This window comes from Rhodnius prolixus, unplaced genomic scaffold (genome assembly GCF_049639745.1).
Source record: "Rhodnius prolixus isolate KJV_2025 unplaced genomic scaffold, Rpr scaffold_8, whole genome shotgun sequence".
Lineage (NCBI taxonomy): Eukaryota > Metazoa > Arthropoda > Insecta > Hemiptera > Reduviidae > Rhodnius > Rhodnius prolixus.
The window spans coordinates 29,412,334-29,439,946 of record NW_027411593.1 but is presented as its reverse complement, the minus strand read 5'-3'; the positions used below and the strand labels follow the sequence as shown (position 1 = coordinate 29,439,946).

Sequence of the window (27,613 nt, the reverse complement as noted above, 5' to 3'; positions counted from 1 at the left end):
GCTATAAGTAGCAGTGATAACAGTAAAAATAAATAACAGAAGTATACGAGTGGAGAAGTTACCCAGTGGTAACACTCCAAAACATTAGGCTATTAGTCGCTCTCTTCATTTGTGAGGAGATCACGAGGCCACTGTCTCTTAAGACGTCTTGTCCGGGTTGTCAGAAAGAGTTCTTGAAGAAAGATTTTGGAGCTAGAGGATTTATATGAGATTGCCGCCGGGTGAAGTGGAGTTCTCTGTATAGTGTTTTAGCAACTTGTGTGACAAAAGGAATGTTAAGGTCAGTGTATATAGTCCAGGTTGGAAACATAAAATGGAGCTTTTACGATAGTTCGAAGTATTTTAGATTGTAGCGATTGAATCCTTTGGAGATTTTTGCGTTTGGTTGAACCCCACAGCTCTGTTCCATACGTTCAGATAGGTTTCAAAATAGTAGTATAAATTAGTCTTTTGTCGTCCAAAGAGAGTTTGAAAATGAAAGATAAAATAATTATTCTAACTTTAGTAGAGTTAGTTCGAGCTACAATCACTAGTGACTGAAAGTAATGATTGGTAAAACTTTGTATCACTATTTTGTGTGCTTTAGTTTTCATTATCCATAACAACAAAATATCGGAATATAGTAAAATATTAAATTCAGTTTAATAAATATAATTTATTTATATTGGTTTTAGGGACGGTAAAAATATTATATTAAGGATTCAAATTGGCAAGGAATCGGTCCAAATAAAAACACTCATCTTTTTGCCAAAGTTTCGACAAATATATTGCCTTCTTCAGGGCCTGGATATTACAAATAAAACAATACCAAACAATTTAGAGAATCAGTAACACAATAATACCAAAATAAAGAAAAATACAATAAATTTTTTATAGTTATTGAAACTTACGTGGCTATGTGGGATGGTTGAGTTACTGTTCTCCAGTTTTGGCTCTGTAACTCCTCGCCAAATTGAATCCTTAATATAATTTATATTTAAAATTATTAGTCAGCAATGCGTTATATAATAAGCAATTTTAGAAATCCCTTCAAGTTCATAATTTATGAATATTTTTCTGAAAATTCCTTCTCATAAATTAATTGTAGAAAACTAATAGATAACTTAAAAATTAATAATATAAATTGCATCAACAAAGTACAGTAAACATCAATATCAAAAACTTAAATAAGAAATAAGCATTTTTAATTTGTTTGATTTTTGCGCTATTAAAAGCTCCAATTTAATCCAATATTCTAAATTCTATAACCTACATAACTTTCTTATGGTAGCGTTTTCGTCTAAGTTTGGAGTTCATTTTCCAAATTATTGAAACGATTGCGGAAAGAATGTAATATTGTACACTTGAAAGTGTTCGCAGATTGTGTAACGCTCGTTGCGAGAAAAAAATCAAACAAACCTGGTTTCGCTAAGTTAAAATTTAACTTCCCACGTTTTACATCAAATAACCGTTTTGGAAGTGAATTTAAGTGAACCATTAGCGTTTTTTAACTATTATTATTATTTTAATTTTTTTATTATTATTTATTTAAATGTTCTTTCGTAATTTAGCTTTTAGTAGTACAAATACAAAGTTGCTTTATTTTAAGTCAGTATTTTACTAATGTTCAATTTAAACAAGATCAAGAAGTGCCAGAAAAGAAGCTTTTAAAATTGAATTTGAATTTTACTAATTTGCGTTCAAAAATAATAGCAATAATAATAAGATAGGTAGATGAACTTGATTATTGGATGGTGGGTTTGTGTGTGTGTATATATATATATTTTGTATGAATTTCCCTTGTGTCCATCATCATTCATGTTGTTGATGAGGTCGATTTATCACCATTCTCTGGTGACTCATCCTTCAACCGTACAATGATCTTTCTTAACGACATTCTAGTGCTTGTAAGCTCAATTATATATGCACAGAGCACTCTCTGGCACAATTCAAACATTTATAACCTGACTGACAAATATTTAGTTATTCTTACAAAGAGTAAACTAGTTTTAATTTCTTATTTTTGTGATTTTCTTCAATGATTGGTTGTCTAAGTTAATTAAATTACATTATTACGTACCCCAATGCTTCTTAAACTATGGGCCGCGACCTCTCGGGGGATCACGGAAATATATTGTGAACTGATAAATTAATTCACCTATTAACATTTTAGTAACAAGTAAACAGAAAAAGCAAGTTTTTTTGGTTTATTTCAGTAACTCGCGAATGTTCAGCAAGTAGTGGAGATATAATATTGTAGTGATCCTATCTAAGATACCCCATGCAAATGAAGTATTAAAACTGTCCGGTAGGACAGTTGTATAAGGGTTGATCGTCAAAAAGTGCACGAAAAAGCGTAACGTTGAAAAACACCCAACTTTGACAATTTTTTTCTCTTTTTCTACTAAAGATAAAATTCCCAAATTTTCTTTAAAATAAAGGGCAAACCCTCCTTTATAGCTGTAATTTTTTTTGCAACAACCCAGATCTAATAGGTTTAAGTTTGTTGTTCTGTGGCAGTACACTATTCAATGGAGTTTAGGTTTCGCCCAATTGCACAGTGTCCATTATTCTTTCAAATAAATAATGTTAAATGTTAATGGCTATAATGTTCTACGTTTTATACAAATTAAAAACATCCTTACTTATGAACGATTGATTTTAGTTGAATTTGTACTCTAAAATGGATAATTGGCTAAATCAAGCTAAGAATTGTGAATCTGATTAAGAAGAAACCAAAGCGACTTCGAGTACCTCGCAAAATAAGTCGAAAATACAAGAAAAGAGCCAGATTCGTCCGTAAAAAAAAAGAAGATACAATGAACCATTACTGCCATACGGGTTTACTTTTAATGATTATGACGATAAACAGCAACCGCTTTGTTTAATCTGCAACGAAACTTTGGCTAATGAAGTCCACAAAATTAAAAAGGCATTTTGAAACGAAGCGCCTAAGAACATATAAAACAGTCGAATATTTTGAAAGGCTTTTGAGAGATTAAAAAAAAAACCAAGTTTTGATAAATATGCTACTGTCCAGGAAAAATACTTATTAGCATCCTACTAAGCCTCGTTTAACAGCGAAAGCGATAAAACCTTTTACAATTGGTGAGGAACTTGTATAGCCCGTTGCAGTTAAAGTTACTGTGTTGATTCATAGGAAAAAGTGTCCAGATGAACTGCATAAAATTCCATCATCAAATGATACAGTTTGTAAAAAGATTTCAGAAATTGCTGAGTACTTATTTCAACAATTAATGGAAAGAATTAAATAAAGCCCAAAATTTGCCATACAGCTTGATGAGCCTACAGTAATTCAAAGATTCAGCTCAATTGTTTGAGCTGGACCAATTTCCACAACGATCGTTAAAGCATCAACGTTGATTAGGTAAGCTGATTCTTGGTCTAAATTTCTGTAACGATCTTCATGTTTTCAAACAGCCTCAACAGTGCTATTCCCTAACTTATGCATATAAAAAACCATCCGAAATCGCTTTCTCATTTTATCGCAATAGATTTGAACAAATGGTAAAGTGAATTTTAAGCCGAAAAAAACTATGACGCATTCATAAATATTATAATTTCGGATAAAAACCCTTAAAATGATTTGTTTCTTTTTTAAAAGTACTGGTCTTATCATCCATGACATCTAATCAGTAAAGAACTTACTTTGATGTCATATTATATCCTGATCAGACCATTAAATATTTGCTCCATTTTTTATTACCATTCAATACAGGATTAAATTACAACTAATTAGATCTTGCTAATGGCCTGAACTGACCTAATTAACCGCTAGAAAGTACTAAGTATTTTCACTTAATCATTGTCTACGTAATTATTTAGAAATTCGTATTTTTTAACACTTTTTTCTTTTCTAAACAAAAAACTTGTTATGTTTATTGCTTCGATGATAATCTTAGGACTGAACAGAAGACCTTTCGTTTGACTTACTTGGAGAGTTGGCGCTTTTCTGTCAAGTGCCTAGTTCCTAAAAGGAGGTTAATCTTGAATTGTTGTTACCAACCGCTTAGAGGTGAGGTGGTCAGTTGATTAAAAAAAAAATCTGTTGATATTTCTTTGCAGGCCTCAACCTTAGGAAGGAATATGCTTCCAGGTGATTGTCCAATTTCTACCATCCTACTGATCTAGGTTAATTTGATAATCGTTGACTTGATATTTTATTATTAATCGTATTAAATGACTTCATCCAAGGTTGGCTGTGGATACTCAGAGCTACCTCTTGGGTTTTTTCTTACCTGGAAGCTACAAAGTAAAAGCGTTGCGCGTGAATGAACGATTTGCGTGATTAGACGGATAAAAAAAATCAACGATAATATCGATCACAACTTACATTTTAATCACCTCCGTCCACGTCATCTGATTTAGAGCTATTGAAGAGAAAGCCTGTTCTGGAATTACTTTACTTTTACACTTTGACAGAAACTTTAAAAGTGGAAGTCTACGTGAACATTGTAAAATCAAAGGCTGACTTAAGTAGAAAGAAAATGAATATGTAGAACCAAATTTTATAGATTCATTTTTTTATGAACATTCATATTCCGTTTTTCAGAAACAAAAATTCATGTTTTGGTATTAATCTAAAGTAAATCATTAATTGAAACAAGCTGCTTCAAAATAAGGAAGTATAACATCAGAAGAATAAGTTCTTCTTTTTTCTTCTTTTTTTTACTGTATATTTAAGAATTCAGAGAAAGTGAGATGCAATTGTTCAATTATTCATGATATACTCTTTGAATAAATGAATAATTTACTGTTTGCAACACGCATTCAACAATATGGCATTGAAAGTTCAGGAACTAGCGTGGCCTGAATTCTGTATAATTCAATGTCTAATAAATTAACACTTTATATGTAGTTTAGCGAGCCATATCTTATATCTTTAGTTTTTTTCCTTTTCTTCATTTATTTATTTATTTATTTATTTATTTTGAGTATACACACTCCAGCTACTCGATCAAACCGATATACCTCAAAGTGGATCTGAGTTAGAAAACGTCACGAACCAGTTTTCTAGAAAACAAAAATCAATATATCTCAAAGAAGATGCTACTTAGAACTTGAACTTAATACGAGGTCTGTAAATTAAGTAAAGCGGTCAAACGGTCAATCAACACTTTTACCAAAAGGTTCTTGAAAAACTTGAAAAACATCAAGAACAAGTGGATGTTGCATCACGATAATGCTCCTTGTCACACAGCAATTTCAATAAACTAGTTTTTGGCCAGTAAAAAACATTCCTGTGGCCTCCTTAGTCGCCTGACTTGAGTCCTTGTGACTTTTTTCTCTTTCCGAAGTTAAAAAATCACCTCAAGGGAACTCATTTTGGGACAGTCGAAAACATTCAAACGGCTGTAACCGAACCAGCTGAAGTCAATTCCAGTATCGGAGTTCGAGCACTCCGATATGAGGAGTGGAAGAAACGTCTCCAGCGCTGTGTGGCTTCAGAAGGAAGTTATTTTGAAGGTGGCAATATGGAATTGTAATTCTTTTTGAATAAAAAAAATTAAAAAAATCATCTCATTACTTAATTTACAGATCTCGTATTTTAAATTTAAAAAATTTAAATATGAATTCCCCACAAACACTCACACTGAGCTTAAATGACAAGAAGTTTAAAATACGCAATTGCAAGACCGACGTTCAAAACTACTAATACTGCTCAACAATGTACTAATATACGAGTATACAAATAACGTTCGATTAAAACCATTTTGGACTTACCGTCTTGAACTTTGAAGTTCAGACAAACATTCCAACATCTATCATTATAATATTCAAATCTTAAATTCTATGATGTATAACCATTACTCTTTAGAAAGCCTCTGAAAGAACCATTCACTCTGATCTGAATAGTACATTTTAATGTAAAATAAAAGAAAATTAGTCTAAAATACAATACAGTGATCCAATGCTTCTACTGCAAGCTAATTTAGCTCCAAATAAAAGTGTTTGGTTTCCCCATTTTACAGTTTTCTCTGAGATCGGCGCTGATGGCGTTGTACTCCTACTCTCCACTTCTTTTTGGAAAACTATTAAGGAGATTCCTGCCCTGAGGGTAGTGAAATCTTATTTCTAGCTTTTCTTTTCAGCTGTTGTTGGTTAGTTCACTATTTTCGTTTTCTTACTAAATAGTCGTAATAGTCTATTGTTTTCCGGTCATGTATCGTAAAGAGGAACTCACACCAGTTTTCAGAAGCAGAAAGCGCGCACTGATTCTGGATTTTTCTCAACACGCCTAGCAGATTAGGTCTTGCACCTTATACAAATATGCGTCATTTTTTGGTGGGATTCTTAAAATTTATTAAATTTAAATGATTTTGATTCATTCTTTGATAATAATTTGGTTTTATTTTTGTAATATTCAAGGATTGTAGCGGTGTGCGAAGGACACCATTTTGTTTGTCTTTTAACAAGATAATTGAGTCTGTTTTGCGACGGATAAAATCAGCGATATTAGAAACAATAAATTGCTAAATTTCTAACATGAAAATTTACGATTAAAAACACAGTTTTTGCAAATTTGCATACCATCAAAATGATTACTATTGCCAACAATCTCTGGCAAATATTCAACAAACATTCTGTTAAATGTTGAATAACCTTAATAACAAAGAAAAAGGTAAGGTAACCTTAAAACAAACAGCCTCCTGTAAGTTAGTAAGAACTATACGATGTTAACAATAAATTTTAGCCACAAAAAAACATAGCTAATAATATATTATAGTTAAAATTATATATATAAAAACATATTCCCGGAAATCTAGTTTGCACAGATTGATATATGTTGTTTTGGGAAAGAATAGTCTTCAACCATCTTGACCTCCTGGGAATATGGATCCTGTAGAATTTTTATTTATAGAATTAGAATATATATATATATATATATATATATATATATATATATATATATATATATATATATATACGTGAATAAGTACGTATAAAGAACAGTGGTGGAAAGATAAAAAACAGTTGGCAGACCTGTACAAAGTTATGTTGAACTTCAAACAACATACAGACACACGCATAGAAAGTATTATATAAAGTGAAAGAATATTATCGGAGAGTTTTAGAAGCTGTGTTGTTAGTTTTGGGAGGATCGGTGAAGTACTGAGAGGTTGTCCAAGCTCGCTCACACTGCATTATTATGGCGTTCATGTGTGTGCACTTGTAAAGGATAAAGAAGAAAATATATGTCCCTCCAATATTTTACTGTAACACATCCACATGAGCGTAGAGATTAGGTCGGATATTAAATTTGTAATATTGGATTAACTTGGGCTTTAGAAGTGTAAAAATGATTGTTCGTCAAAAAGGGCATGAAATAGCGAAACGTTGAAAACACCTAACTTACGACAATTTTTTTCCCTTCTTCTGTAGAAGATAAAATACCCAAATTTTCATTAAAATATAGGGTAAATCCTCTTTTAAAAGAGAAATTCTTTTTTGAAACATCGTAGATTTGATAGAGTACGAGGAAAAAATAACCAAAAATGAGCAAAAACGGCATTTACAAAAATTTTTCCTTCTTGCGGTTGTTGTCACCTTTTTTTGCAAAGAACGTACGAGGGGGTACCCAAAAATAACCGGAATTGCGTTGCCGCGCATGGAGCTTATGTAGTACGCATTTCTGCCGCTAGACGTGTATAGCGCAATTCCTTGCCAGTTCAGTCCTGCCTGTGTTGTCTGCCTGGCTTGTTCTGTTCATCTGCAGTGATTGTTTTTACCAGCGCTGTTTTGTTCTTTTTTCGTTTTTTATGATGGCAAGTTTAAGTGAACAACGTGCAGCTCTGAAATTTTGTTTTCTACTCGGCAAAAATGCTGCTGAAAGTGTTTTAATGTTGAAAACAGCTTACAAAGATGACGCTATGGGAAAAACCTCGTTCTGGACGTCCATCAACTGCCCGAATCGACGAAAATGTTGAAAAAATTCGAGAGCTGGTGTTCACAGACCGTCGACAGACAATTGATCAACTGTCAGAGAGTAGTGGGTTATCTTGGAGCTCGGTTCAGCGAATTTTAACGGAAGATTTGGGGATGAAAAGGGTTGCTGCCAAGTTTGTTCCTCGAGTTCTGACTGACAATCAAAAAGAACATCGAGTTGAAACATGTCGTGCTTTGAAACAACAGCTTGAAACTGATCCAGACTTTCTGTCAAAGGTCATTACTGGTGATGAGTCATGGTGCTATGGTTATGACCCAGAAACAAAGCAACAGTCGAGCCAATGGAAGACGTCATCTTCACCCCGACCATAAAAATGTCGTCAAGTCAAGTCAAACATCAAAACAATGCTGATTTGCTTTTTTGATGCCAAAGGCGTAGTCCATTCAGAGTTTGTCCCCCCAGGTCAGACCGTCAATCAAACCTTGTATTTGGAAGTTTTGAAAAGATTGCGCAATAGTGTTCGCCAAAAAAGACCCGATTTGTGGCAAACAGGAGACTGGTTCTTCCACCACGACAATGCACCTGCACACACAGCCATCTGTGTTACACAGTTTTTGGCTAAAAATGGCATGGTTCCGCTGCCCCACGCACCTTACTCGCCTGACCTGGCTCCGTGCGACTTTTTCTTATTTCCACGCATGAAAAAGGGCATGAAAGGTCACCGATTTGACAACATTGAAGAGGTCAAGAAAAAAACGAAGAAGGAGCTGTCAGCCATTTCTAAAGATGACTACAAAAAATGTTTCGAACAGTGGAAGCACCGTTGGGACAAATGTATTAGTTGTAATGGAGAGTATTTTGAAGGGGATAAGGTTGTTCTGTAAAAATTTTGTAAATAAATAGCTTTTAAAAAATAATTCCGGTTTTTTTTGGGTACCCACCCCCTCGTAGCGCCTAAACGCTTGAACCGATTTTCAAGAATGAGGCGTCATTCGATTTGGAATTTCATTTAGAGTGCCTTTTGGGGGGGGGGGGTCTCGACGTCATCAAATACTTTAGGAGGGAAGTTTCGCCCCATGCAAGTGATGCTCCCTCTAAAATTATTAGATTACTAATCTCCTTAACAAAAACTTACAGTTTGAAAAGTCAAGCATAAGGGTTTGATTAAACGACAAAAGGTACATAAATCTGGTAGTACCCGACACTTCATTAACCTTTTCGTCGTTGAATCAATCCTTACACTTTATTTTTTAAACTGTAAGTTTTTGGTAATGAGATAGCATTATTTTTGGTGAATGATTAATTAAAAAAAAAAAAAAAAGTATTAATTAAAAACAATGATAGAAAACATATTCATTCGCTAGTAATTGAAACTTCGTTCGCTAAACGTAGTTTAACGATTGCATAAAACATTTATCGATCTGCATGTGCCTAAAGTGTTGAAAATGTTAAAAGTTAACTAGATAAAGTAGTTAACTTTCGAAATAACATTTAAGCCGAAATAATCCAACCAGTAGATAACTAAGAACTGTATCAATCACAATATTATTCATTGAGATTTGCTTATGAAGCGTGGCTGAAAATTATGTTACCTCAGACGTGAATTCAAAATTGATTTATTTACTGAATATAATTCAATAATTTTTTTTACATATCAATTACGTTTAATAATGATAATTGTTGAATTAATTTGAATAAATTGCTGTAGGCAATGAAATGCTTTCATATGAAATATCTGCAAGCGTACGCATGCTATAATGCTCCTACCTTACTTAAAATAATAGCACCTGAGTTTAGTATAAATATTTGTATTGTACAGTTATTGATTCAGCGACACTGTTTGGTCTATATTATTTCACCTCATTTTTATTCAAATATCGCTAGCGATATTTACATAAAACAGGAATTCTCCTTTTTTAGTCTTTTTATTTATTTTTTGCGTCACACTTTTTCTTTTTCTTTCTTTTATGAATACATTTCAAAGAATCTTATCCCGTTGAGGGACGAACTAACTTTGTGAAGCAATTTCATAGAATTTCTGCTGGAAACCCTTTCTGATTGAAGAAGATTTAGGGTGTTTTAGGTGATCTTCTGTTCGCTTTGTTTCTCAGTGATTTCTCTTGCTCTGAATTCTTCTGAAAGTGTGAAACATGTTTCCATTATCGTCTGAACTAAAAAAAGCCATTTCATAAAAAGTTATTTTTCTCTTGGACACATCTTTGGATCCGCAATGCTGAAGAATATCCTCTTTTGAGACTTAATTGTCTGTTTGTTCTTCTTCTTTTTTTTTTTAAATGAGAAATTTGACATCCTCTCGCCTTCATTTTTGCAGAAACAATCTCTGAAGATAGATAAAAATTCGAAACCAGTCATAATCACAAATTCAAACACTTAAGTTGAACCCAATAAATTTATTACTGTCTATAATTTGGTAAGTTATGTGATGGCTGTTAAGCCAAGTTTTTGAAATAGAGTTATCACAGTTTTTGAGGGTATTTAAGTCAGAAAAATGTAGATTTTGGAAAATTGAATGTGTGATGAAATATCGTTTAAACCTAAAAAATTTGGTTCTATCTAGGAATTCGAGTGCAACTTAGCGTTTAAAATTTCTTATTCTAAAGTATGATACAGTATGGACTTTTCACTTTTTTTGAGATGTCCGATTGGCAGTGTTGTCCATAGGAATGTTATTCCCATGGGAAACGTCCCATGGGATGGGACACCACACATTTGTATTTCCCATGGTAGTCGATACATGGTAGGTCGATAGAATGATACTGAATTGTCATACTTAGATTATACTTTTGAGTGTTAAAGTTAATAAATTTTGTCGTTTTGCATGTCTCTTTGAACATGTAGTCCTATTTAGTTGACACTAAACGTAAACTTTCATAAATTTAATAATTTTATTTGAACTGTATTACATATTAATATTATAATGGGAATCCTGTGGGATGGGATGGGGTGGGACAGGCATAAATTGACATGGGATGGGATGGGGCAGAAAAATATGTCCCATGGACAAGCCTGCCGATTGACAGTGCCTTCTACGATTTCCTCTATACTTAGAGTATACTACAAATGTGAAGATCAATAACTTATCGATTAAGATTTTGTTGCTACTAATATTGATTTTAGAACATTCTGAGAAGTGATGGAGATAGAGCTAAAAATGGCACTGTGGAATATTTGCAGTTTTCATCATCGCCATTACCACAGCCTGTTCTATCGCCGTAGAGCTGTGAAGCTTCCTTAATCTTCTACTTCTTCCTTTATCCCTCTTTGTCCTCTGTCTAAGCTCTGCTGTGGTTCCACACAACAGTTCCTCTTTTCTCTTTTACATCTCCATCTCTCCACTTGAGCTTAATATGCCATTCCAGCTATTCTGTCGGACTTCATTCGTAGACTATTCTCTTCTATTAATTCTTCTGCTGGCTGTACAATCAAGCTGGTTCCTTATTGTGGCGTTAATAATCCTGTTTCTACTAGTCTGCTCCTCTATCTTCTTCAGATACCTCATCACAGAAGCCTGTATTTTTTTTTTATATATAAATCTTAATGTCCAGAACTCCGATGGGTATGTGAGTATGGAGGAGAAATGTCGACCTATACTCTAATGTCATACTCTTAGATACTTCTCTGTTACTGAGGAACCCTTTCCTGATCGAGCTAAACATCCTACCTGCTACACACTTACTTCTCCTATTCTAACCACCCTCAACAATTTTATTAATATAACCTTCGTCTTTTTCAAGATGCATAATTTTAGTATTTTAATATAAAACATTAAATAATAGCGCTAAGAATTGGAATAAAAGGAAGTCGAGTGAGTATTACCTCTAGATTTTGAATAATAAACAATTTTAAGAGGAAGTGACAAATCTGTATTACAAGGAAAGAAGCTCTTCTAATAGGCTAAAAATCACGTTGAATAGGCAATTATTTCGCTCAGCCACCTCAATAAATCCTAATCTTTATATTCAATGGAAATTGAAATGAAAGTTTCGACACTATCTGGAACATTAAAAACAAAAAATTTTATTAAATAAAGTGAAAGTAACCTAACGCCTGATATAATTCTATATAAACAAGCCAGATCTGTGTGAAACTCAGCATTTTCTTGAACTGAAAAACGCTGTTGGTATGGAGGTGACTAAACAGGATCACATAAGACACGTGAAAAGGGACGACAACCAGGAGAGCTCAGGGCAGTCAATTTCTCCATTTAATATTCTCTTCAAAAGTGACAAGTCCGCCGTCAATCTTCTGTTGGTTGAAGGATATTAAAATTTAATGAGAAAACGGGGAAATTTATTGATAAATATCGCTTGGATTGTCTCAAGTCGGTTAACATCCTTTTTTTGCCATAGAGCTTCCATATATCAGAAGCTAAAATCCAAAACCAAGGTAACTACAAACCACAAGGTTCTTCCTATAAGATCCTCTCTATATGAGCGCTAAAAGAAAGGTCCCTTAGTGATGGATATTCGTAATTCCATCCCACTATTTGTTCAACCCAAACAAATGGACTGTGGTTCGCTAACAAATTGACTGAGTTATGAAGCTGCATATGAATTTTTTATATTTGCTATCAAAAGAAATGACGTAACATTTGCTGACGACTAAACTCCACCTGAAATCATATTCATATCTTTAGCCTGAAAAAGTCTTATGAGTGTTCACAGAAGATATCCGGTCTTCGAGTCCCTCTTAAATGAAACAAATAAAAATTGATGCCCTCTTCTGTTTCTAGGTTCTACAGTATTATTTTTCTAAGATAAAATCACTGCAACAAACACTTCAGAACCAATGTGTAATATTTATAATTATCAAAAAAGCATAAAGTACATTTGTATAAAGATAATTTTTTAAAAAAAGTCACTTTAAATTGTTATTTAATGAGATTTTTTGTTTGTTTATTTATTTTTTAATTACTGCGCAGTGTCGTTTAATTTTTCCATTGTTAATTAAGTGTTTTTATTCGAAAAATTGGTTCTTCATCGTGAATTAATTCAAATTCAATTTCGCAGATTCGTTTTTTTTTACCAACGTGATAATCTCAAATCCAGCAAATGTAGGAAGCACAGGGAATCTAATTTTACTTTTTAAATCTCACTCCTTTCCCTAAATTGAACGAAACACTCCTTATTTGCAGGCATCACATTTGCCGAGCGATTAGAGGCGAGGCACGCCTCTAACTTAGATGTATTGTGTGGTACTGGGTTCGATTCCCTCGGTCTAGGCCATGGATTTAATGGTTAATTTGAGAACTTTTATAGTGTTTGCTAGTCACTATTGTCCACACCACCTAATTTGACACTTGGAAGTAGTGATCGCCTAAAAAAAGTTGGACATTATTTTACTTCATTACTGTATGCTAGCGGCTCATGCTGACATATTCGCAAAATTGACTACTCCACTTCTCCTCATGGAGACCTCTTATTATACTACATTTTATACTGAATTTTGTCGTAACGCTAGGAAATTAAAGTTAATAGAAAATTGTGTAAATTTCCCCAGATTTGCCTTTAGTAACTGCATTTACTGCATCTTCAAGTCGGCTATGCTTATCTTCTTAGACGTTCTATCAAATCGACTGTTACAAGCTTAAATAGAAATTGTATATGGCCACAAAATCATTCATGGGCACGCAAAATCCCATTAGAATAGGTAAATAATCATTGTATTTCGCGAAACTGTTGAAAATATTTTACTGAGAGTTAATTTAAAAATAAATGATCACTATTCAAAGATCATCCTTAATTAGTGGTAAGTAGAGCCTCTAGTGACTGTAGAGAAGTTCAACGTAATGACGCAGATCTTCTTTCTAGATCCGTGGAAGCGCTCGTCATTCTGGCCGACCAGAATCATTAGCGCCGCGCCGTTAGTTTGCTATTCATCTTAATGGATAATAACAGTGTTTCTCTGGCCATCATGTCATTGTCCTCTTGGTATTGCGCTTCTCATTCTGTCGCATCCTCTCTACATGAAATTCTTCAATAATCTCTGCAACTTTTAAAGATAAAAACAAAATTCTTGTTTGTGGCGAAGTTTCCAAGTAATTATTGTGTTCACTGTGAAATATTGTAGATCAGCATGGATGGAAAACTATTTTGAATTTAATTAATATTTCTTATTAGACCCTCTAACATGTCCAAAGTCTTTAGAATTAATTAAAGCCTAATATCTTTTTATTTCTGTTTCAGGTATGTATCCAGACTATTTTTCGTGATTTGGTAAGTTTGGATTAATAAATAATAAGAAATTAATGAGGTCATTAGACGGGCGGTTCCACCAGAGAGGGGAAGAAACGCAGGCAGTCCAAAATGCCCAATGTTCCCCGCCCACCCCTCATCTCATAAGAGATACTGGGGCTTCAAGACCAACAAATCCGGTACAGTAAACTAATAAAGTAGTGACAGGACACTAGGAAGCATGACAACTCAATCTCCCAGTGCTCTGAATAAACCTAGAAAGTTCTGGTAAGGATTACCAGATGCCACAATTTCCGGTAGAGAAACATTTAACCTACCGAAGAAGAGGAATCTAGTTTTAGAATAAACGGGACACACCTCTACAAAGTGCCGCACAGTCTCAACGGACTCACCACATTCAGCGCAAATTGGTGACTGGGTAAGGCCGCATTTGAAGAGATGATATGCTAAATTCGCATGTCCACTCAACATCTGAACCAACTGGCGAATCCAGGACCTGCTAAAACCAACCATATCCGTTTTTGACAGGGCAAGAATTTCCTTAGCATGACGGCAGTCAGCTCGGGATCTCCACCGTTTTCTGATGTTCCTTCGAAACCCACTGCTCCACCTGTGTCGAAAGGATACGGGGATAATGGGCTGAGGAGTCATTGTTATCAACGCAGCTCCTTCCTTTGCTGTTTCATCAGCAAGTTCGTTACCCGCAGTCCCGGAATGACCAGGGGACCAAACAACCGAAACAGTATTCAAAGCTCCTAACAAATTGAGAGCAAGAATTAACCGTTTGGTTCTTACTAGGAGAGGCCAGAGCTTTAATTGCAGCCTGGCTATCTGTGAAGAACCTAATATCAGTATCGGCAAATCCCTTCCAGCGGAGTAAAGTAGCTGCCATCGCAATTATGAAATTACCAAATGTAGTGGAGAGTTTTTAGCTCATCAGGATAAGTCCCTTTTAAATTTTGTTCAAATTTAACGGGTTATTTATTTAAGGCGAAAACTAAGTCATCACATATTGGGAACACAGAATTCTGAAAACAGAATCGGTTGAAAAATGACTAAAAATGGCGTTAACGAAAAAGCTCCTCATTCCTGAACCCATCTAGGGGGTGTTTCTTCAAGAAAGAAAGTGCCCAAGATTGTTTTAAAAATTAGCCACTGAAAAGACCAGAATAAAATATCGAAAATTTGACTACCGTCAACTTGGTTTTTCGTAAGTTTTTTGGACTAGATGTTTAGTTCAAAAATATTTTTTTCAAAAGTGATCCGGTTTTTGGTGGTATTGCAACAAAAATGAATTATAAATTGCAAATTATTAATAATTACAATTAGCAAGCACATAAATCAGTCTGTTCAAAAAATATCCTTAAGTAGTCAGTTAAGTAGTTAATAGTCAGTAGTGTCCTGAAAAAGGATCCGGGCGCTAATGACCTCAGATGTTTGACGCACCGGAAATAAAAAAAACTATATATATAAACATATATTACCGGAATATAAGATAAAATGGGCATTTTAGAAGAAAAAAAGTCGAGAGCAATGAAGTGTGTCGTCTGTCATCTGAAATGGAGGCTGTGATCACCCATCATTCTATCCGCTAATTGATATAAGTTTTGTGGACGCTTCAAAGAGATAAAATAATCCTCTTGAAAGTAGTCAATGCAAAAGTTATAGTTCCAGAAATTCCATATCAGTTTTTTAAAAAAACGCGTCATAACAATATTATATTATAATGCTAACAATTGTTATAAAACGTTTTTTAACAAAATTCTGATCAAAAAATAAGGATGTGTCTTCCTTATTAACAGTTTATTTAATTCCAATATGTATTGGCATTTAAACTGTCCAGTTTTAATACGATTTCCAGATATATACCGTTAGCATATTATTTCTTTTCAAAATAAACGTTTTCGTTTAATTTATAATGAAATGAAAAAACTGTATTCTTTTCAACACCTACACGCGTCTGATTTGGAAATTTAGCTGATGTTTTTAGAATTTTTTGAAGGACTCTTGAAGAATATTTATAATTTAAACGATTTACTATATTTTTTTTGGTTTGACTTTAGTATTTATTCTAAAACTTCTCAAAATATCGTTAACAGTAAAATTTGTAAAAATCTTATATTTATATTCCTTTTTTTGTATTTATTTGCCCCAAGTAAGAAACTTGTCGAATATCTCAAAAGCTCTGCAGTATTTTTCATTATCCAGGAGAAAATTTCGTTTCGTGATTCTTTCTTAGAATTGGAATATATTTAAAGTGAGAAATATTTATTAAATTTACAGTTTATTAAATGACTCGAACAGAAGCGTCTTAGCTCGTAAAGTTTTCCTCAAAATCATTCGATGTAGAGCACTGTGCGTTACACTGTGTTGAGACGTAGAGGTTCCTCGGAAGCGAAAATCTAGTGAGCAGTGAACTGAACATGAAACTGGTATTTCCGCTTTTTAAAACAGCCATGTTTAAGCTAATTCCCACCATATTTAATTTAAATCATATGTAGCTAATATCGCGTAATTTTTTTTGCCTTTTTTTGGCATTGGCTTCCGCCATACAGCCAGCATCGTCTAGGTGCTTATCACTAGAATATCATTCACTCTCCATTCTTACTTATAAATACTTTCGCTTCACACATTCATCTCTCTACTATATACACCTATTTACATAAACTACAGCTAATGGATGGATCAGTACTCTATATTCCTGCTATCCTTATAGCTTAACCGAAATTAAAATCACGTAATCCTTCTCTAATCATTTTCTTGCATTCCTTCTATAACTTTTAAATACATTAATATTTCATTGCTAGCTCTGCTACAAAAAGCTCAGAGATGTTGGTGGAGAATATTATGTCTTCGTAGCGAAATGGTGCATCTAAATACCTGTATATGTCGTCAAACATTCGTTTCCTTTCTACTACATAACGTGGACATATCATTATTATATGTTTGAAATCCTTCTCCTCATTGCAATGTACGCAAAGAGGAGAGGACCTTTTGTTGATCCTGTGTAGATACGATCCGCACACCGCGTGGTTCGCTCTCAGCCTGCTTATTGTCGTAACAACCCATTTATTAGTGACAGTTCCCTTAAACCATAGTTGTCTAGGTAACTAATCTGCCATAGTTTTATAGAATCTCCCTTTATTACCATTACTGTAATCTGTCTGCCATTTTTGTAGTGCTGCATTTGCAATTATACTTATTTCGTATATTTGCGTAAAATTTACTTATTTCAATATGCACTTTTTCTACTGTAGTAAGTTTAGCGTCTATAAATATTTATTTGGTACAATTTGACTTTAAAAATCGAAGTTTTGATTTTGTAAGTTCTTAACTTTAACATTCAAAGTTACATAAACATTTTAAATCACGTTTAATCGTTCTTACATTAAGATGTAGAAAGGTAGAGAAGCTCCAACACCTCGTCTATTTCCTGCCTATATTAAATGAACATTTTTAAAAAGCTCCACGATAGGCCGAGCGGTTATAGACTAGACCCGCAAACCTAAGATGTATTGTTGGTTTAGTGGGTTCGATTTCCTTGGTCTAGGTCTTGGATTTTATTTAATGTTTAGACGTAAAGCCTTCCTGAAAAAATAGGCATTACCTTACTTCTTTTTCTTTTTTCTAAAAGTGATGCACCTTGGAGTTAATAATTGGCACAAATATCATTTTGACATAAACACGAGTCTTAAAACTAACTTTACTTTAAAATATTAACTTTACCAGACTAGGTTCGAAGCAATAGTGAAATAAAAATGAAAAAGTTTTACGATTCTGTATATTTTCTTACAGACCTTGTTGAGACAGAAGAGGAAAGCGGTAATTGCATAACTAAGAATACTGATTAGTCACCAATTCAATAGAACAATTGTCTTTTGCTTTATTATAGCCAGAGGTCACAGTGTACATCACGACATTGTAATTATAATTAGTCAATAAAATACTAATTAATGGCAAGGTGCTACAGAAATACCTTAGTAATGTAATTAAAGGTTAAAATAATAAAACAGTAGCAAATGTTTTGCAATATATTGTAATGTGACAACAATACAGAGGTTGTATTGTCGCTTGATCGTATCACCAGATTCGTGCACAATATATACATTGCAGGCATGAATTTTGTTCATATTATGCCAAAAATATATTAGATTTCTTATGCTGTCCATTTGTTTTAAGTTTTGTGTTATCTATTAAGGTATAAATTAAGCATGGATTTCACCGATAGAATATGATGATGCTGATAATGTTGAAACTTTTTTAAGCATTGCTAAAATTTTGGGTAGCATTTTGAATTTTATGAAATATGTTTTTGAAGAATTGAGGAGCTGTAAATAAATAATTAATTAATTTGTATATTTTTGTTGATGTTATACTTTAACAGACAAAAACACTAACGTAACCTATTTTACCCTGAAGGAGGTTATAAATTTGTTGCCTAAACGTCGATGAAAAAGAAGTTCATTAAGAACCATTTATTTTAGGATTTCCCTTGTCTAGATTCACCCTTGAAACATTTTGTGTTGATTTCCATAAATGGTTTTGAGTTCCTTCTCGTATTATATTGTAGGCATCTTGGAATTGTGTTAAACTCAAGTCTGACAAACTTATTTTAAGCCCTAAAGTTAGTTGCTCTAGTCCCTACGTTTGTTTGGCAAAATGACTGAACTTGGCAATAGTTTCTAATCTCTTTTTAGCATAAAAATAATTAGTAAATAATACTCGTGATAATTTCACATAAGAGTCTTAAACAATAGTAAGAAAAATAAGTTGTGACTCATACCACAAAGTATCTCTTAAAAGACAAATAACTGAAAATAACTTAAATAAAGAAAATGCCGTTATTTTGACAGTAATCAATGATGTTCTTTCTAGGTTAGGTATTTTATATATATATATATTTATGTGTGTCCCCATGTAGTTAGTTTTATTATAAAGAATGTTTATAGATATTAAGAATAATGGTTGAAGCAAGAGTCACTTCCTAGCTGTGAGTCACCGTGCCCCATCAGATGGAGGAGAGCTTTGCCTTCTCTGACAGCCTGTTGTGTCACTACTCCCTTATATCACAAACACTTATATAAATTTCCTCATCAGATCTAAACTTTTATATTTCTACGTTTTCATTTGCAATGATTGAAATAGCGTTTCGCTTTCTTTCGCATCTTACGCAAAGCTTGGAACATATGTCTCTAATACTTTCTTATCTCCATTTCCTTGTCACAGTTTCCAAATAGGAAATAGTTACTTAATTAAAGCGCTGTAGTGTCTAAGAAAACATTTCTATTGAGCAAGAGGCGAGTAGCTAGGCTAGTTATTAAAATAATTTATAATAAAAAATTTTCTGAAAATAAATACGCCACTAAGGCCGAGCGGCTAAACGCTAGGCCCGCAAAGTTGACGAGGATGGCCATTAAATAACGAGACTATTGCTGTAAAACATTTTATTTTAAATTTATACATATTTAGTTATTATCACCTTCAATATACACCCCTCCCCTATCCCTACAACGCTCCATGCGAATTTACCATTGTTCGAAACAGTGCTGGAAGTCTTTTTCTCTGAGCTCCTGCATGACGCGTGCCGCTTTTTCTTTCACAGCTTCAACGGACTGAAATCGTGTCCGCTTTTAATGCAGATTTGACTTTGGGGAACAGATAAAAGTCACATGGAGCCAGGTCAGGCGAATGGCCTAAAACTGGGATTTTGTACTTGGCTAGAAACGTCTTGACAGACAATGCAGTGTGAGCCGGCGCGCTGTCTTGATGGAGAAGCCATGACTTGTTCTTCCACAAATCGGGTCGTTTTTCCTTACTCTTACGCGGAGTTGAGCAAGCACCTCACGATAGTAATGTTGATTAATTATAATCTATATTTTCATCCGTTTTGGATGTGGAAGGGCGACCCGGGCGGTCATCATCTCTGACGTCTTCTCCGGCCATCTTGGAAATCACTCAAAAACTCGCGCACGTGATTAACATTCATCGCCATAAACTTCTTTTAATAAAAGATAAGTTTCAGTAGTGGTTTTACCAAGTATCATGTGAAATTTCACGACAATTCGTCGCTCTACTACATGTGTAGTATCATGTATTCGGCAAAACGAAACTAACACCTCTTACACAAACGACGGTACTGGTCAGACAAATTTCTCTACAAACACGTGAGACCGCTGCAATCGAAAGAGAAGGCTTTATGCTGCACAGCTGTCGGTCGTTAGGATTTGGCGCATGCATAGTTCTTCTGTAGCAGCATCAGTCTCGTTATTTAATAGCCACACCTCGTAGATGTGCCGTACTGGGTTCGATTACCGGTCTAGGCTTTGCATCTTTATCTTAGGGAAATTTATAATAAAGCTCGTTTGCTAGTCGCCTCCATCTGCAACATCTACTTTGATAGATGGGTGCAAAGCTCCCATGAAAAATAGCCATTACTATACCTTTTTTTTTTGCGTAATCTGTTGCTTGGACTGGGCAGCTTCTATGGTTCTTAGCCTACCTGGCTTTTACCCTTTAAATCTTTCACAGCCACTTTTTCCACCTTTAGAATTACCTTATTCTTTGACACTGTAGAACTACATTATCTGGAAGTTGCCCAAGCATCAGAGTGTATAAGAATGCCAAACCCTGCTTCTCGCAGTATTTCAGGTCTTACTCTACTCGCCTACAGTCTTTGAGTCTGTTAAATTATCTTCTAGTCTCTAGTCTTCCTGTCTTCCCAATCAAGTCTAATAATCCACTACATCAACATATAAATCAACCTCATTCAAAGCCAAAAAAACACATTTGAAGGCGAGACAAGAAAGTACTGTGTAAGGGTAGTGAAACCCCACCACTCATCCACTCTAGCCAGAGAGAAAGGGACAGCCCCCTCGGCACACAGAGAAGGGAGGCTCGGCGAAAGTATATAAGAACGGGAGGAAAGTCAAAAGAATTCGATTCTGTGATTCTGTTCAAAGTCTTGCACTTTAATTGTACACATCGTTTTAGCCACGTCAGTCAGTCTGTTCTGTTCTAGTAGTGTAAAGTATAGAGTCCTTGGCAGTCAGTCATATAAATACATAAAGTCTTATACCAATACTAAAAGTGTTATTTATCCATCAACATCTACAACCAACATCTCTCTCCAAAAACCATTACATACTGGTTTAACCTTATACACTCAGATACTCGGGCAACTTCCATAGTTCTGAGCCTACCTGGCTTTAATCTTTTAAACAATTTACAGCCATCTTTCCCATTTTTTAAATTTCCTAATTCTGTAACACTACCTACACCTAGGGAGCCTTAACTTGATATTTTGTCTTAGAAAAAGTTCGTTAACGTTACCTTCCTAGAAAATAAAGATTTGGCTCCATTTCAATATCCTGCATTAAATAACAACAGGTTTGGATTGGTAGATGCAAGCAATTGTTCTCTTTGCAGCTGGTAGTTTATAGAAAGATATAAAAATGTAAATTGAGACTAAAATTTTTAAAAGCCAAGCAACTAGGCTATTGTTTCATGCAATTACATTCTATTTTTCTAAAAACTCGTAGATATTTTGTTTCAATCAATATTGAATTCAGTTTTTTTTTTTTTTTTTTATGAATAAAAAATCTTCGTTTTATATGCGGCTATATATTTTTCTTTCAATTTCCACCCGTGTAACGGATATCCGATTTCTCTGAATCCTGGTCTAAATAAATACAAAATGTCTACTAATTTATTGCTCTTGTATATCATACGTGTCTTCAGCTGACTTTTTTTCTACTTTTTTCCAGCATAGTTTTATTCTATTCATTCCAATAAAATAAAAAAAATATTATTTTGCTGTATTTCTAAATATATGTAGGTCTCGTATACTTTTATAATCAATTGCTTTTATTTATTTAATTGTGTGTGCAAGGGTTTGCTATGGAAGCTTAAGGGTATTCTACCAAGCACATACTATCTTATACTCAAATCCTATCTCTCCGACCGATTCTTCCTAGTAACTCAAGGCTCTTCTCGATCATCTATTTTTCCTGTCCTTGCTGGTGTACCACAAGGTAGCGTCTTAGCTCCTCTCTCTACACAATCTTTACAGCCGACTTACCTTCAAATCCCAGCACCTCCATATACACCTACGCTGACGACACTGCCATTCTCTCCACACATACTGATCCTGTCTTCGCTATCCGCTCTCTACAATCTCACCTTCACTCACTAGAACCCTGGCTACAAAAATGGCGAATAAAAATCAACCCAAACAAATCCAAACACATAGTCTTCACACTCAAACGAACAACTCTTGGACCTGTCTTCTTATATAACACTCCTATCCCACCAGCCGACCATGTGCGGTACCTTGGACTGTACCTAGACAAAAGACTAACTTGGAACCCTCATACGAGACTTAAACGGGCTGAATTACACAAACGATACAAACTCCTTGCTAGACTACTGGACAAACGCTCAAAACTAACATTACAGCGTCGACTGTACACTTCCCTTCTTGCTCCAATATGGACTTACGGACTTGAACTTTACGGGACAGCTAAACGATCTAACATCAACAGATTACAAACACTCCAATCTAAAATACTCCGCCGCATTGTAAACGCTCCCTTTTATGTCAGTAACCACTCCATGCACACAGACCTCAACATTCCATTTATACCAGAACTTGCCAAAACCCGCTACAACACATTCCACCAAAAACTATCATTTCACCCTAATCCTTTAGCTGCAAACCTATTCTCAACCACACTTCCCTCCAACCCCCGAAGACGGCTGAGGCGCCGTTGGCCCCGTGACCAACTGGTAGACTAATGATGGTCATCACTGGATGATCATCATTCATGATTGCCACGCCATTTTTATTGTACGCACAGCATATTTACTTATTGTACTGCACGAGTGCAGGTGTAAATTTCAAATAAAAGATATATATAAAAAAAAAAAAAATTGTGTGTGTTTTTTTAAGGGCTATAAAATATTGAATTATTTAATTAAAAACTCTACTTTTGGTTTCTGTGCCTTCAACCAGCAATATACTTAATTGGGAAAAAAACCTGCCCCGATTTTTTAAATGTATCATGGGTCTTCTTCTATTCAGAAATGTCTGCAACCACTTGTACCACTTTCATCCACTCCTGCGGAGCACAGGGACGTACTTGATAGCCTCAGATCCTGCTTCTTCAATTGTTCTCTCTAAGCCATCTACTTAAGTGGACTTAATGCTATTTGCTACGATATATTTTGTAATGGAGTATAACATCTAGTGGTTTTTTTGGGCCTGAAGCAGCTCTTATATAATTCTAATTCCTACCGTTGTATTTGCAATTTTTTTATCTTTCTTTTTATACGATTTCTTAAAATAAATAAAAAAAATTAAATTCTTAACGATTCCAACACAAATTCGATTTTTTTACTTTCTTTTGAAAATTATAGGAGAAATTAAGGGGATATTTTCGATTTTGAGTTCGAAATTTTCGTAAATATCCGTCATGAAGTCCCCTGAGGCTGTGGTTTTTACAAATTGATCTTGTGTGTGAATAGAAACGGTCTAATTTTAAAAATAAATAAATAAATAAAATCACAGAATGCGCTAATTTAAATCGGTGCTTTGGAAATGGAGTGGAACCCTGTAATAACCTATGGAAATCTGTATCAAAGAAGGTTGCAACGATTTTCATGCAAAATGTGTAATGATTGGCCTAATTATATTTACCAAGACCGTTAGGAATTTAATATCTATTAAAATTACAAATTTAAAGAACGTTAAAATTTAGCGTTTTATTCAAAAATTTGTTTACAGTTTATTGCTTTTGTAATTTTGCTCACACATTGTGTTAGCTTATACGAGGGTCGTTTGAAAAGTCCGTGCAAAAATAAAAACTACTTAATTTTTTGGGGTAAACCTTTTTTATTTTTCAACATAGTCTCCTTTTAGGCTTATACACTTCGTCCAACGATGCTCTAGTTTGTTGATCCCTTCCGAATAATAGGATTTGTCCAAGTCTGAAAAATAGCCATTCGTTTCTGCAATCACCTCCTCGTTTGAATAAAATCTTTTTCCCGCCAGCCATTTCTTCATATTGGGGAACAAATAGTAGTCCGAGGGAGCCAAGTCTGGAGAATAGGGGGGATATGAAACGAGTTGGAACCCTATTTCCATTAATTTTGCGACCACAACAGCTGAGGTGTGAGCTGGTGCGTTGTCGTGATGGAAAAGGACTTTTTTGTGGGCCAATCGTGGGCGTTTTTCTAGCAGCTCGGTTTTCAAACGGTCCAATAACGATGAATAATATGCACCTGTAATAGTTTTACCGTTTTCCAGATAATCGATGAGGATTATTCCTTGCGAATCCCAAAAGACAGTCGCCATAATCTTTCCGGCCGAAGGAACGGTCTTCGCCTTTTTTGGCGCAGATTCCCCCTTGGTAACCCATTGTTTAGATTGTTCTTTGGTCTCAGGAGTGTAGGGATTTATCCATGTTTCATCCACAGTGACGAAACGACGCTTAAAGTCCAGCGGATTCTTCTGGAACAGCTGCAAACCGTCCTTGCAACACTTTACACGATTTCGTTTTTGGTCAAGCGTGAGCAATCGCGGCACCCATCTTGCGGATAGCTTTGTCATGTCAAAATGTTGATGCAAAATATTATGTACCCGTTCATTCGAGATGCCCACAGCACTAGCAATCTCACGCACTTTCACTCTTCTGTCATCCATCACCATATCATGGATTTTATCAATGATTTCTGGAGTAGTAACCTCAACAGGGCGTCCAGAACGTTCTGCCTCACTTGTGCCCATATGGCCACTCCGAAAATTTTGAAACCGCTTATAAACTGTTCTAATCGAAGGTGCCGAGTCACCATAATGTTTATCAAGCTTCTCTTTAGTCTCCTGAGGCATTTTGCCTTTCTTTGCACGGACTTTTCAAACGACCCTCGTATCTTGGCCTTTTGTGTAGAGAGTTCATTACAAATATAAAATAGAATGACTGAATTAGGTTGTCCCAAACGATTCTATTGATAGAATTTATTTTTTTCTGAGAGTTGTGGTTCGCCAAGAGAGAGATACTAATCCTCGACATCCCGTTGATTGGGGATCCATTGTTTGTCGGTTTTCTACCTTCCCTCATACCATAATGTCTGCCAGCAGTATATGTCATTGTTCATAGCTTTTCACTGCGAATAGTTGACATCAACTGTCTACCACCGTTTTAACCTCCAGCAGCTTTTGTTCTTTCCTTTTACCCTTTATTCTTCTCCTATTTCTTTTTTCTCGTTTATAATGAAACTTTCTATTGTCCATAGTAAATCTCTGATGTCTATGATTGTTTTTTTTTCATAGATACGAGGTGTGGCTATTAAATAACGAGACTGATGCTGCTATCTTCTTAACGACCGACAGCACTGCAGCGTAAAGCCTTCTCTTTCGATTGTAGCGTCTCACGTGTTTGTAGAGAAATCTGTCTGACCGGAACCGTCGTTTGTTTAAGAGGTGTTAGTTTCGATTTGCCGAAAACATGATACTACACATGTAGTAGAGCAACGAATTGTCGTGAAATTTCACATCAAAACTTGATAAAACCGCTACTGAAACTTATCTATTGTTAAAAGAAGTTTATGGCGATGTATGTTAATTACGTGAGCGAGTTTTTGAGTGGTCCAAGCGTTTCCAAGATGGCCGAGAAGACGTCGGAGATGATGACCGCCCGGGTCGCCCTTCCACGTCCAAAACGGATGAAAATATCGATTATAATTAATCAACATTACTACCGTGAAGTGCTTGCTCAACTCCGTGAAAGAGTAAGGAAAAAACGACCCGATTTGTGGAAGAGCAAGTCATGGGTTCTCTATCAAGACAACGCGCCGGCTCATACTGCATTGTCTAGCCTAGTACAACATCCCAGTTTTAGGCCATTCGCCTGACCTGGCCCCATCTGGCTTTTATCTTTTCCCCAAAGTCAAATCTGCATTAAAAGAAGCACTATTTCAGTCCGTTGTAGCTGTGAAAGAAAGAGCGGCACGCGTCATGCAGGAGCTGACAGAAAAAGACTTCCAGCACTGTTTCGAACAATGGTAAATTCGCATGGAGCGTTGTAGGGATAGGGGAGGGGTGTATATTGAAGGTGATAATAACTAAATATGTATAAATTTAAAATAAAATGTTTTACAGCAACAGTCTCGTTATTTAATAGCCACACTTCGTATTAACTGTTATATGAGATTACAGCAGATAATCTATCAGTGCTTGTTGGATTCTCAAGAGAATGTCAAAGCTGAAAGCAACGTGGTTTCCCCAAAAATTAGGAGGAGAAACAGGAAGAAAAGCACAAATACAAATTGTGGTTGGCACCAGAATGCTGAGTAACCTAAATAGAGTGATGTATTGTATCCATAACCGCTGCTAACTTTGCAGCAGGATTCATAGATGCATTGCTAAGTGTTGTGCAAGACGGAAAAACAAAAATGAAGCCTAAATCTCTGCACCAAACTGTTAATCTACCTCTAAACATTTCTAATTATTCTTGATTCTTCACCATCACATTCTACATCCATCTTTTCACAGAAGTGTCTTAAAAACTTTTCGGTTAGATGCCTTATCGTTTTGGAGCGCGCTGTTGGTCTTTCAATTAACTAAAGTGAAGGAAGATGAAAGATAAAACCAAAAAAGTAAAAAAAAAGAAACTGACCTCTCAGTACGAAGAGCAGTCTGACATCAAATACTTCGTATTATTAAATGAAACGGAAGTATGTAGCGAGTGAGCAATACAAGCACTAACATCTGTCATAAAGTGTAACAAACACTGTTCAATTTTATATATCAAGTTAGCGTTGCTGTCTAACGGCACATTTCTCTTATTACGAGACTGTCTGATGTCTACATGGTCTTCTCCAACCATCTTGCCGCCCTTGTTAACTCACATTTCTTCCGATTAATTACCTTCAGGAAATTGCTAAAGCCCACAACTAGTTTGATCTATAATTATTTCAATTTAGACTACACTATTTAAATTACTATGCCTAATACATCATTAACGGCTCTCCCAATTGTTGCCAATTAACCGTCTTTATTTATTTTATTTTGTCCAAGTCGACTTTGGGTACTAGCTCATCCTCAGGGCTGTGAAACATATTTGACAGATTAGATTACATTTTGGGTTTATTATCATATCCCATAAAAGCCTGAGTCCTTCAAGGAAGCATTTTTGGCCCTTTCCTTGTTCTAATATACACTGCTGACTTACCTCTTTCCCAAAATACAATAGTTTCAACATTCGCTGATGATACTGCTATACTTTCATCCCACTCCGATCCGGTCCAAGCCAGTCAGAATATTCAAACTCACTTAAAGCTTCTCGAAACCTGGTTCCGAAAATGGAAAATAAAAATTAATGAACAAAAGTACTGACATCACGTTTACTTTACGAAAAATCTGCGAGTCCACCAGTTCAACTGAACGGCGTAACGATTCCTCAAGCTGACGTAGTACGATACTTAGGACTGTACATTGACAAGAGACTAACCTGGA

The 27,613-nt window shown here is 35.1% G+C and overlaps 1 protein-coding gene across 5 annotated transcripts in view; it reads left to right on the top strand.

Annotated features, from left to right (window-relative positions):
* The window catches only part of LOC141451120 (protein fem-1 homolog CG6966), a 357,494-nt gene that overhangs the window by 233,474 nt on the left and 96,407 nt on the right, over window positions 1-27,613 (top strand). The gene's annotated exons all lie outside the window — the stretch shown is intronic.